At 35.7% G+C, this 10,669-nt stretch overlaps 1 long non-coding RNA gene across 1 annotated transcript; it reads right to left on the bottom strand.

Moving 5' to 3' along the window:
• Positions 1–563: 563 nt before the first annotated feature.
• On the bottom strand, positions 564–1,699 carry LOC115414605 (uncharacterized). Its single transcript, XR_003934683.1, has 3 exons — positions 1,656–1,699; positions 1,327–1,422; positions 564–696 (listed from the first exon to the last, which is right to left on the bottom strand). It is a non-coding gene; the product is annotated as an uncharacterized LOC115414605 (long non-coding RNA).
• Between the last annotated feature and the right edge of the window lie 8,970 nt (positions 1,700–10,669).

Genomic DNA, 10,669 nt, shown 5'->3' with positions numbered 1-10,669 from the left:
TCAGTAAGATGTTCAGCTGTGACCTTTACATTGTCTGGACCCTTTTGAAGACACTCGTACAAGAGTTCAGACAGGAAACATGGACTCTGTCCCCCATAGGCAATTGACATTGCCATGATCTGACCAGCATAGAAGTATCCATTGTCTTTCATCCTGTTATCAAATGAAAAAACATCACAAAAAGTGGTTACATCCAAAAAAAAAAAAAAGTCACATGTACAAAAAGCTGGTTAATTTTTATGCCAAAGCTCCTTTCCCAGTGTCAGTATAATAGAAAACTCCAAAGTATTTACATTTCCTCACAAATCTTAAGATGCAATGTATCCATTAAGCCAAAAGAAATGCAATAGTCCTCTTGCAGCAATATAAACTAATTTATTCATAAGTACCTTTAGCGTTGCATGTGAGGACTTTTGCATTAGGTGGACCCTCAAATATGCCAATTTTGTCCTTAATTTCATGAAGACAAAGTCAGAAAAACTCCAGAGTAGGTCCTCCATTGTCCACAGCACCCTCAGATGTTCCGTAGTCATCTGTAATCTTCACATCCACCTTCTTCTCAGGTGAAAAATTTGATCTGCTCTGGATGCACCATCCCACACATTTCTTCTTATGATATTGAAGTGTACAGTGCAGGCATCAATGACCCTTGAAGAAATCTGTTCGGCAATTGTCTCTAAAGCCATCCTTGAATCACTGAAATTTTCATAACACAATGTAGTTAGTGCAAATGATATTAACTCGCCCACTGAGCTATAATATAATATTCCTAAGATTGTAAGCAATGTTTATGAAAGTTTTACAAAAACATTTGTGATAGAAAAAGGTCAGAGTTTTACTTTCTCTTGTTTATCTTGAATTACCTTATCTAGTAATTTATCACAAAAAGTGTGAAGAGCAATGCAATCATTACAACACTGATACAAATCACACATGTGCATATCATAAAATTTATCATAGCATGGATAATTGTCACTGAGAAATTTTATACCATGGCTTTAAAATAAATGTTGATAATATGACTTCAGAAATGAATGCATATCTCATAAGAAAAAAAAAGGTATACATAAAGATATTTCTGACCAACTTGGGTTGCAGCCTGCTTTTAAGGGACCAAGTGACGACTCACTGTCATCTTTGCTTCAATGGTCTTTTTCATATATGAAAAAGTTGTTTTTTGTCATTTAACACTCATATGCTTAAAATTCTGCTTGCTAATCATAGTTACCTTGCAGCTGTCTAGTTAATCTTTGTACTAGTCCACACAAAGTTTTATACTGCAATACAATTTAAATAAATTACACTTTATATACATCTTCTACTAACCTCTCATTTACTCTGCAATCCAAAGACCTTGAAATGGCTTCCTGGAGATCAGGGTCATCAGAGTGGTATTCTTCCTCAAATAGGTCGAGGTATGCACTACAAAATAAAACAGTATCATTTTAATGACATAGAGCTACAAATATGATATGACAGTTTCACAGGACGAAGATGTTGATGGTCTAATAACGCCAACGGACAGTGCGTTACTAGAGAATCACAGTATCAAGTAAAGAACATCTATTGTAATACAAAAATTAGACTGTAAATATGGCCAATAGTTATGAATTCCGGACCATTAAAAGAGACCAGAACATTTTAAAAAGATATACCTGTAGGACGTGCTGGACAAACTACTGCCAGATGCACTGGGCTGATTGAGACCATGAGACACACTGGAGATATTGGTGAGGACAAATGAGTGTCAGCACTAGCACTGGCAGTGGGACAGATCAGCAAGTGATGGGTGTTGCCGCTGGAGATAGCAGAAGTTCCACTGGAGGGGTGAGAGTCTCTTCATCAATAATGACAGGAGCACTAGTGGACAGCGTTAGGGTGTCAGCTGAGATGGAGGGTGCATCGGTGGAAATATCTTTGGTATCAACACACCAGACAACTTGATCACCACTAAAGCAGGATGGGGCCTCAACAATGGAGTTAGCTGACACAACATGTTTGGGAATGCCAGGCATGCTTTCAGTGACTGCAAGAACATAGTAAAACAGATTAATATTTAGATTTTGAGTAACATTGAGTAACAGCGTCAGCATCAGACCAATCTTGAGGTTGTACAATGCATGAATTTAGCAATAGATTAAAAGTTGCAATAGGCTTTTAGATTTGTGTCTGACTTTACACCAATTTGCTCCAATGTCTTACACGCATGAGCAATGATAGCCACACAAAACCATAGTTTTTAGAGCCAGGTGCTGCAGTTGCTCTGAACCAATTGCAGACCAAGAACATGGGAAACACTTAGCCCTCACCTGATTGGTTGTTGACTGAACTATGACATTTACATAACCACGTCATTTCTGAGGGACAGATTTTGATTTTTCCGATTCAAAAGTTTATGCTGTTAGTATACATATTGTGTTGTTGATTGTGACGTTTAGTCGATTCTCACATTTGTACAGATGTAAAGCCCTGACTGCATCCGACTGATTAATAGTGAAAGCCATTGTCCTCTGAGTATTAATGTATTTATACATTCCTTTTTCACATTTCAATTGATTACCCTGTCAGTATTGAAATAGCTGTACACTGCAGACAAACTGATACAGAAGTCCGATTACATTTTAATGGAGCAGAATCTGATTTAACAGGATGTAAGGGTTGCTGTGACTTCCAAAGTGACTTGCAATGACTGAAGGCTGCTGAAAACTAATCAAGAACACTGCAGATTTGTCACACCCCATGGTCTTGGCCACTTTAACAGTCAAGGTCCAGTTCATCTTTAACAAGCCTAATGTTGGTTTCTTACCTTGTATTTTTGCTTTGGAGTTGCTACATATACCTGTGCCTGAACTCTAACTGGGACCTGTAACTACTGCCTGCACTTGCTTTTAAGCCTTCATCATTAAAGTCATATGCACATTACCCTGCACAGCCAGCTGTGAAAGAACCAACATCATTCTCAGCTTTTTTGTGGATGCATGTAGAAAAAAATTATATTTACCATGTTTGTCAGTTTCTGATATTTCTGTGAAATCATGGCTGTTTGTCCGGTTGTCTTCCTCAGAACATAACTGTCAATTATAGCAGAGAAGTAAAACAAACTTTATGGATCCATTCAATAAAATTATACTAACAAACTTTGTCAGAGCATAGCATAACAGTATTTCAAAATAGCCAGTAAAAATACATTGCAATTGTCATTGTCACATTTCTTGAAATCTTTAGCACTACTCACAGATTCTTTTTCCTCACTTAGAATGACCTTGTCAGGCCTGACATAAATTGACTTCTGATGAAACAGTTTTTCACAAGGTGTCCATTCAAAGTCTGATTAGAGATAAGGGATGGTTGAACTAACTTGTAGTGGCACGGCATCAAGATTTGTAACCTGAGGGAATGAAAGAAAAGCATGCTGTATGAAACTTGTTAAGGTACACTACAGAAACCTATGGAAAGGCTTTAGTTTCAGCACATTTGTTTGCACATAGACATGGAGGCTACATTGTCAATTTCAGTTAATCAGTTCAACTCATTTGAATGCAATTTTAAAGCTAGTTGTGAGAAGAAATTTGACCAAAAATGGTTTGTCAAAACCAAAATTGTGTAGTTACATATCCTTGCCAGCTTGTCAGAAATGAGCAGCTGCCACAAGGGATGTAAACAACAATAAATTCAAAACCTTTCCAACTACAGAATGTCATGTTACTGTTGCAAAAATACCATTATCAAACAGGTAACAAATGTGACAAGACAGATCAAAAACTTACCTGCACCCTTCCACATTTGGCTGGAAAGCCATCATTATTGTCTGCATTACTTTGTCAGCGTCCCAGTCACAGGAAAATTCCAAGGCAGATTTTATATGTCCATTTTCAAAGAGCCAAGCTTTACTGTCACGCCTCGGCACATGTGTAGATGTATGGTCTGGCAGGAGAATGACCTCTTTGGTGAAAGACTGAGCCACACTGCTTAATTGTTCCTGAAACCTTAGAAAAATTAACCAAAAAACAATAATGTATTCCATGACATTAAACAGTGTTAAAGATGTACTTAATGTTTTACGATTAGGCTATTTATTATCACAGCATACATACAGTTGTGGAAAAAAGTTGTCCAACACTTTTAAGATTTTGCACAATCTCAAATATCATCATGCAATCCAAGGAAAGAGAAATCAGGGCACTCATTACGGTTGGAAAAATCGACAGTGCTGGCGTAAAATAACATCTACATGTATCAGCATGCGCCTTCTTCAGGGTATTACAAAGACAAACACTTATTTATGCTAATGTCAAAGAAAGACACTCATTTATTGTAATGGACTTCATGTGGGACAGCCAGTGAGACAACTGTGAAAAGTTGTTTTGGGCACTAGGTGAGAGTAATTTTCTTGTGTTTTGAAAAACAGAATATGTCGGAGGGGGAAAAAAATAAGAAAAAAAGGAAAAAAATACAAGAAGCACCCAAAAAACGATACAAAAAAATTAAAATAAAATAAAAAAACTAAAACTAAAAATAAATTAAATTTAAAAATATTTTAAATATAAATTTAAAAAAGAAAAGACAAAAAAATAAAGAGAAATAAATAAAATAATGATTAATAAATAAGTGAAAAAAATTATAATAAAGAAAGAAAGAAAAAATAAATTTAAAAAATACGAAAACACACAAAAAACAAAAAAACTAATATAAAAGTATATATAATAAAATATATTTTTTAAAAAGTTAAAAAATAAAATAACAAATCTGAAATTCAACATTTTGAGAAATAATTTATAAATAGCGTGACAAATCGAAGTCTCCATTCAAACCTGGGTGCCACATGGCTTTGAGGACAAAGATCCAGTAGGCTAATCATACAAATGACTCGATTCTGATGGTTTCTGGCATTGAAGCCATCATAATGGATGCCAGGGGTGGGGACAGTCAAACGCCTCAAACAAAGAGAAGCCTAGTGGATTATTTTTTCTTCCTTCATTTATTTGTAATCATATTATTATTATTATTATTTTATTATTATTATTATTATTATTATTATATTACTATTATGATGATGATGATGATGATGACGATGATGATGATGATGATTATTATTATTACTATTATTATTATTATTATTATTATTTTGCACTTATTTAGTTACCTATTTATTTTATTTATTTCTATTTATAATTTTCTTCTTTTAATTAATTTATTTTTTAATTACATTTTTTAATTTGCTTTAATATTTTCTTATTTATTTTCTTCGTCCTGTGAAACTGTCATATCATATTTGTAGCTCTATGTCATTATAAAATGATACTGTTTTATTTTGTAGTGCATACCTCGACCTATTTGAGGAAGAATACCACTCTGATGACCCTGATCTCCAGGAAGCCATTTCAAGGTCTTTGGATTGCAGAGTAAATGAGAGGTTAGTAGAAGATGTTATATAAAGTGTAATTTATTTAAATTGTATTGCAGTATAAAACTTTGTGTGGACTAGTACAAAGATTAACTAGACAGCTGCAAGGTAACTATGATTAGCAAGCAGAATTTTAAGCATATGAGTGTTAAATGACAAGAAACAACTTTTTCATATATGAAAAAGACCATTGAAGCAAAGACAGTGAGTCGTCACTTGGTCCCTTAAAAGCAGGCTGCAACCCAAGTTGGTCAGAAATATCTTTATGTATACCTTTTTTTTTTCTTATGAGATATGCATTCATTTCTGAAGTCATATATCAACATTTATTTTAAAGCCATGGTATAAAATTTCTCAGTGACAATTATCCATGCTATGATAAATTTTATGATATGCACATGTGTGATTTGTAGTCAGTGTTGTAAATGATTGCATTGCTCTTCACACTTTTTGTGATAAATTACTAGATAAGGTAATTCAAGATAAACAAGAGAAAGTAAAACTCTGACCTTTTTCTATCACAAATGTTTTTGTAAAACTTTCATAAACATTGCTTACAATCTTAGGAATATTATATTATAGCTCAGTGGGCGAGTTAATATCATTTGCACTAACTACATTGTGTTATGAAAATTTCAGTGATTCAAGGATGGCTTTAGAGACAATTGCCGAACAGATTTCTTCAAGGGTCATTGATGCCTGCACTGTACACTTCAATATCATAAGAAGAAATGTGTGGGATGGTGCATCCAGAGCAGATCAAATTTTTCACCTGAGAAGAAGGTGGATGTGAAGATTACAGATGACTACGGAACATCTGAGGGTGCTGTGGACAATGGAGGACCTACTCTGGAGTTTTTCTGACTTTGTCTTCATGAAATTAAGGACAAAATTGGCATATTTGAGGGTCCACCTAATGCAAAAGTCCTCACATGCAACGCTAAAGGTACTTATGAATAAATTAGTTTATATTGCTGCAAGAGGACTCTATTGCATTTCTTTTGGCTTAATGGATACATTGCATCTTAAGATTTGTGAGGAAATGTAAATACTTTGGAGTTTTCTATTATACTGACACTGGGAAAGGAGCTTTGGCATAAAAATTAACCAGCTTTTTGTACATGTGACTGTTTTTGTTTTTTGTTTTTTGGATGTAACCACTTTTTGTGATGTTTACTTTCATTTGATAACAGGGATGAAAGACAATGGATACTTCTATGCTGGTCAGATCATGGCAATGTCAATTGCCTATGGGGGACAGAGTCCATGTTTCCTGTCTGAACTCTTGTACGAGTGTCTTCAAAAGGGTCCAGACAATGTAAAGGTCACAGCTGAACATCTTACTGATGAAGAAACAAGGTCACAGGTGTTGTCGGTGAGCACATTTTTCTGATTCTATTGAATTTCTAATGCAGTTATTTTGCCTGTACACATTAACATGCAAGGTAAACGGTAAAGCTAATAGTTGTTGAAGCTTCTAAATAATGGGGTCAACGAAAAATCACTACCTTCCTATCCTTTTGTTTTTAGATCTTACAGGCTGAGACTGAAACGCAACTGCAAGATGCCGTTGCACAAGCCGCCAGCTTGATCAGCCTTGCTGGTCACAACGTTCGCATAACACTTGCAAACAAACAAGAGACTGCTTTGGACTTGGCTCACTGGTATGTCCTTCAGCGGACCCGTGCACATTTTGAAAGGTATGTTCATGTCTGAGCACATAATGGTACATTGGCAAAAAACAACGATTGTCAGTTGTAGTAAAATGGTAGAAATGAAAAGATGAGAGAAAATCAAATACAAGGAAAAGCTTAAGTTTTGTACAAAGAATGCTACTGCAGTGTATATAAAAGATTCAAGATATACAATTTTCTATAACACCAGTCCAAGCAGACATATAATTTTCTGCAATTCATTGAGGGAACTTACTAAATTAAACATGGACAAAACTTGCATCACAGGTTTCTAGTCACAAACACATTACGATTTATTTTCTTTTGACTAGGTTCAGAGACGGCCTAAAATCTCTAGGTGTCCAAGATGCTCTCCAGAGAAACCCTATACAGATGAAGTGTCTTTTTGTGAAGGCTGAAAAGGCTTTAACAGCGACAGATGTGGAGAATCTCGTCCAGATCATTCATTCTGAAAGGGGAAGTAATGCATTCCAACGAGAATGCCGGGCCCTGGCTTTCTGGCAAGACTACCTCCAGGATGCTGAATGTAAGTTTTCAATTTGCAGTGTTTCAATGTAAGACATTGTTTAGGCTGAAGCTCCAAAGGGGGCAGAGCCATGTTGATTTTGTGTTTACTGTTGTCTGCTGAGGCTATTATTTCCATGAGCTGGAATTAACTTCTGTCTTCCAAGTTCAGGTGTGGTGATGTCCGATTCTTTCTTCCCTGTCCTGTTCTACAAAAACACCCTAAAGATTTTTTTTCTTAATAAGTGCACTTATTAATATTGTGCTGAAACCAGATGTGGTTTTTCATTTTGGATGTCATAATGTAAGAGTAGTTTCTTTTCTTTCTTTTTTTTTTTTTAAAGCTTACATGAAAGCAAAATGTGCTTTACTTACAAGTCTGTTCTAGCTGTTCTCCAATTTATCTTTATCCACATAGTCTTTATTTACACATTACTTCTGATCATCAGTAATCTCATTGTGTAAATATTATGTGAAAGCACCAATAATAACCATATATTATCGCTGCAATATCAATATTGATGCATTTGGTCAGTAATATTGTGATTCTACTTTCTCCATATCACCCAACCCTAGGATACCGTAGAGGGCCTCACCTGTGCAAAGGTTACAATATTGTGACCTTCATTATGGCTGTGTGTAAATAATAGCTTATTTATGTATCAGCAGACCATCCAGCAGTTGGTGTTAATCAATGCTATCTTTCCCTGCTAATTAAACACTTTTTTTTTCTGGCATTATAGCAAACCCTTAGACATTACTGTCATGGCAATAAATAAAAAATCTAGTGGTGGTTAAAGGGAATTTAACTACTCGCCCCCTTACCTGTCTTTAGTATCATTCCAGATCAGGGGTGCCCAGTTTTGGTCGAGAGCTACTATCCTACGTGTTTTTAGATGTATCCCTGTTCCAACATATTCAACGGTCGTTATCAGGCTTCTGCAGAGCTTAATGATAGGCTAAATCAAGTGAATCGGGTGTTTTTAGAAGAGGGAGAAATCTAAAACTAGGATAGGATAGTAGTGCTCGAGGACCAGGATTGGGCACCTCTGCTCCAGATGTATAATTATGTACTCTATAAAAAGACAAGTAGACGTGGTTCTCATCTACTTTTGTTTTTTTTTTTTTTTCACAGTTGAAAAAGATGTCCATCTGGAGGATATTCTTGTGTTCTTCACTGGATGTGACAGCATTCCAGCACTGGGTTTCTCCCCAAAGCCAAGCCTCGAGTTCATCACCTATTCCCGATTTCCAGTGGCCAATACTTGCGAAAACATTCTTCACATACCAATTCATTTAGTCTACTCTGACTTCAAAGCTGATATGAATTTTGCCATACGGAATTCACCAGGATTTGGAAGAGCATGAGGTATTATGGAGGGCTTGAAGAGGTTGAGCGCTTGAGTTATGAGGAAGACATGTAGTTCCTGTTTCATTTAGTTTTTTTTATACAAATTCAGCATAAGAATAGGCACAAATAGTCAAACAATTTAAGTTAAATTTGATATATCTTAAGCCCTGGTTTTGTGTTCAAAATTAAATAATGTGCAGTTGAACTTTTTTTTTTTAGTTGAGAAATGTGAGGCACTTTGTTGACCACTACTGAACAACTATGTTTGTCTCCACCCCTGGCAATGTTGGTTGATTAGTACCCCTACAGGAACTGTAAACAAAATACACAAATTAAGCATTCAAATTTATAAAATCACTATTAGTTTAGGTTGTGACAATGCCATGTTTAAGGTTTGGATTGTAAAGGCATAATTTTCAATAATAAGGTTGGTTAGGAAAGGTCAAAGGGTTAAATAAGAATATAAATGACAATGGTCATAGTTACTATCAAACACTGGGTTAGTTACAAATGGTGTTTACATTTTGTTTGAAATGGGAGACAAACATGGCCTCCTGTAATGTAAAGCTCAACCCCCATTTCTATGGCAGGTTGTTCCCCCTCATGCATTGTGCATTGGATCTCTAACAAAGTGTTCTATATTCCTGGTTTGCATGTACTGACTTATTGTCCTTAAGTATCTGTTGTGAAATAAAGGCACACCAGACTTTAGATGTCATTTCTTTTTATTTCAAGTTAAGTATACACATTTTTAGATCTTAAAAAGCAGGCTTCATCTTCAATATGGTGCAATAACACATTATGTATGATACAAAATACACACTACATTCAGTATTTATATGGTCATAACAATTGGTTTGTCATGAAACAAGTGTATTTTAAGCTGTAAGTGTATTAAGAATATACTATTTCTGTCCAAGGACCTGCAGACTCTTGTCCATCTTTGTCCTTTAAAAGGCACGAGTGAAGGTTAAAATAGTCTTTGCAAATCGAGTGTCTTACAAAATATCAGCATAGAACTTTGATTTTCTCACAATAACGTTGTATAATCCACTGGTCATCTGTCTGACATCACTGTAACTACTGTGAGATGAACAGCAACGTATTTACTTGGTAGATTAAGCATTTATTTCAAGCAGGTTACATGCTGAGAGAAAAAGTTCTATCCCATGATTTCCATCATCCTCCAAGGGATTAATTGGCCCCAACTCAACATCCCACTGGTGATCATAAGGGTATTGCCCATGCACCTGATATGCTGTTCTTTGATGTTGAGGAAGTTGAAGCATCCCAACCGTCCACAGTTGCAGTGGTGACCAGCTTTCCATTGTTCGTAAGCTGTGGTTGTTCCACTGTCTTACAAACTCATCCACAGATCTATTTATCCTTGGAAGGTAAACATGGTGAAGAAACCTAATATGAAGTGGATCAGTGCTATCTAAAATTCCAAAATTTTCCATAAAGAGGAAAAGGTCTTTAAAGTATGCTGACACAACCCTGTTGAGTTCTCCCCATAATCTTTCAGTTCTTTGATTATGAACACTACGTCCAACCATAAAACTCCCCCTATTTGCCCCTCGATTTTGTATCATAAACCTTGCAATATCAATATTCTCACTACCAGCATCACCCCTGACATGTTGCGGGAGCCCAAAAACATCAACAGCACGCTGGAAAAGTTGTAATGCAGTTGATGCTCTGTTCTGTGCAGCATCT

This window comes from Sphaeramia orbicularis, chromosome 24 (assembly GCF_902148855.1).
Source record: "Sphaeramia orbicularis chromosome 24, fSphaOr1.1, whole genome shotgun sequence".
Taxonomy (NCBI): domain Eukaryota; kingdom Metazoa; phylum Chordata; class Actinopteri; order Kurtiformes; family Apogonidae; genus Sphaeramia; species Sphaeramia orbicularis.
The sequence above is the reverse complement of the archived record's forward strand: the minus strand, read 5'-3'. Positions and strand labels throughout refer to the sequence as shown.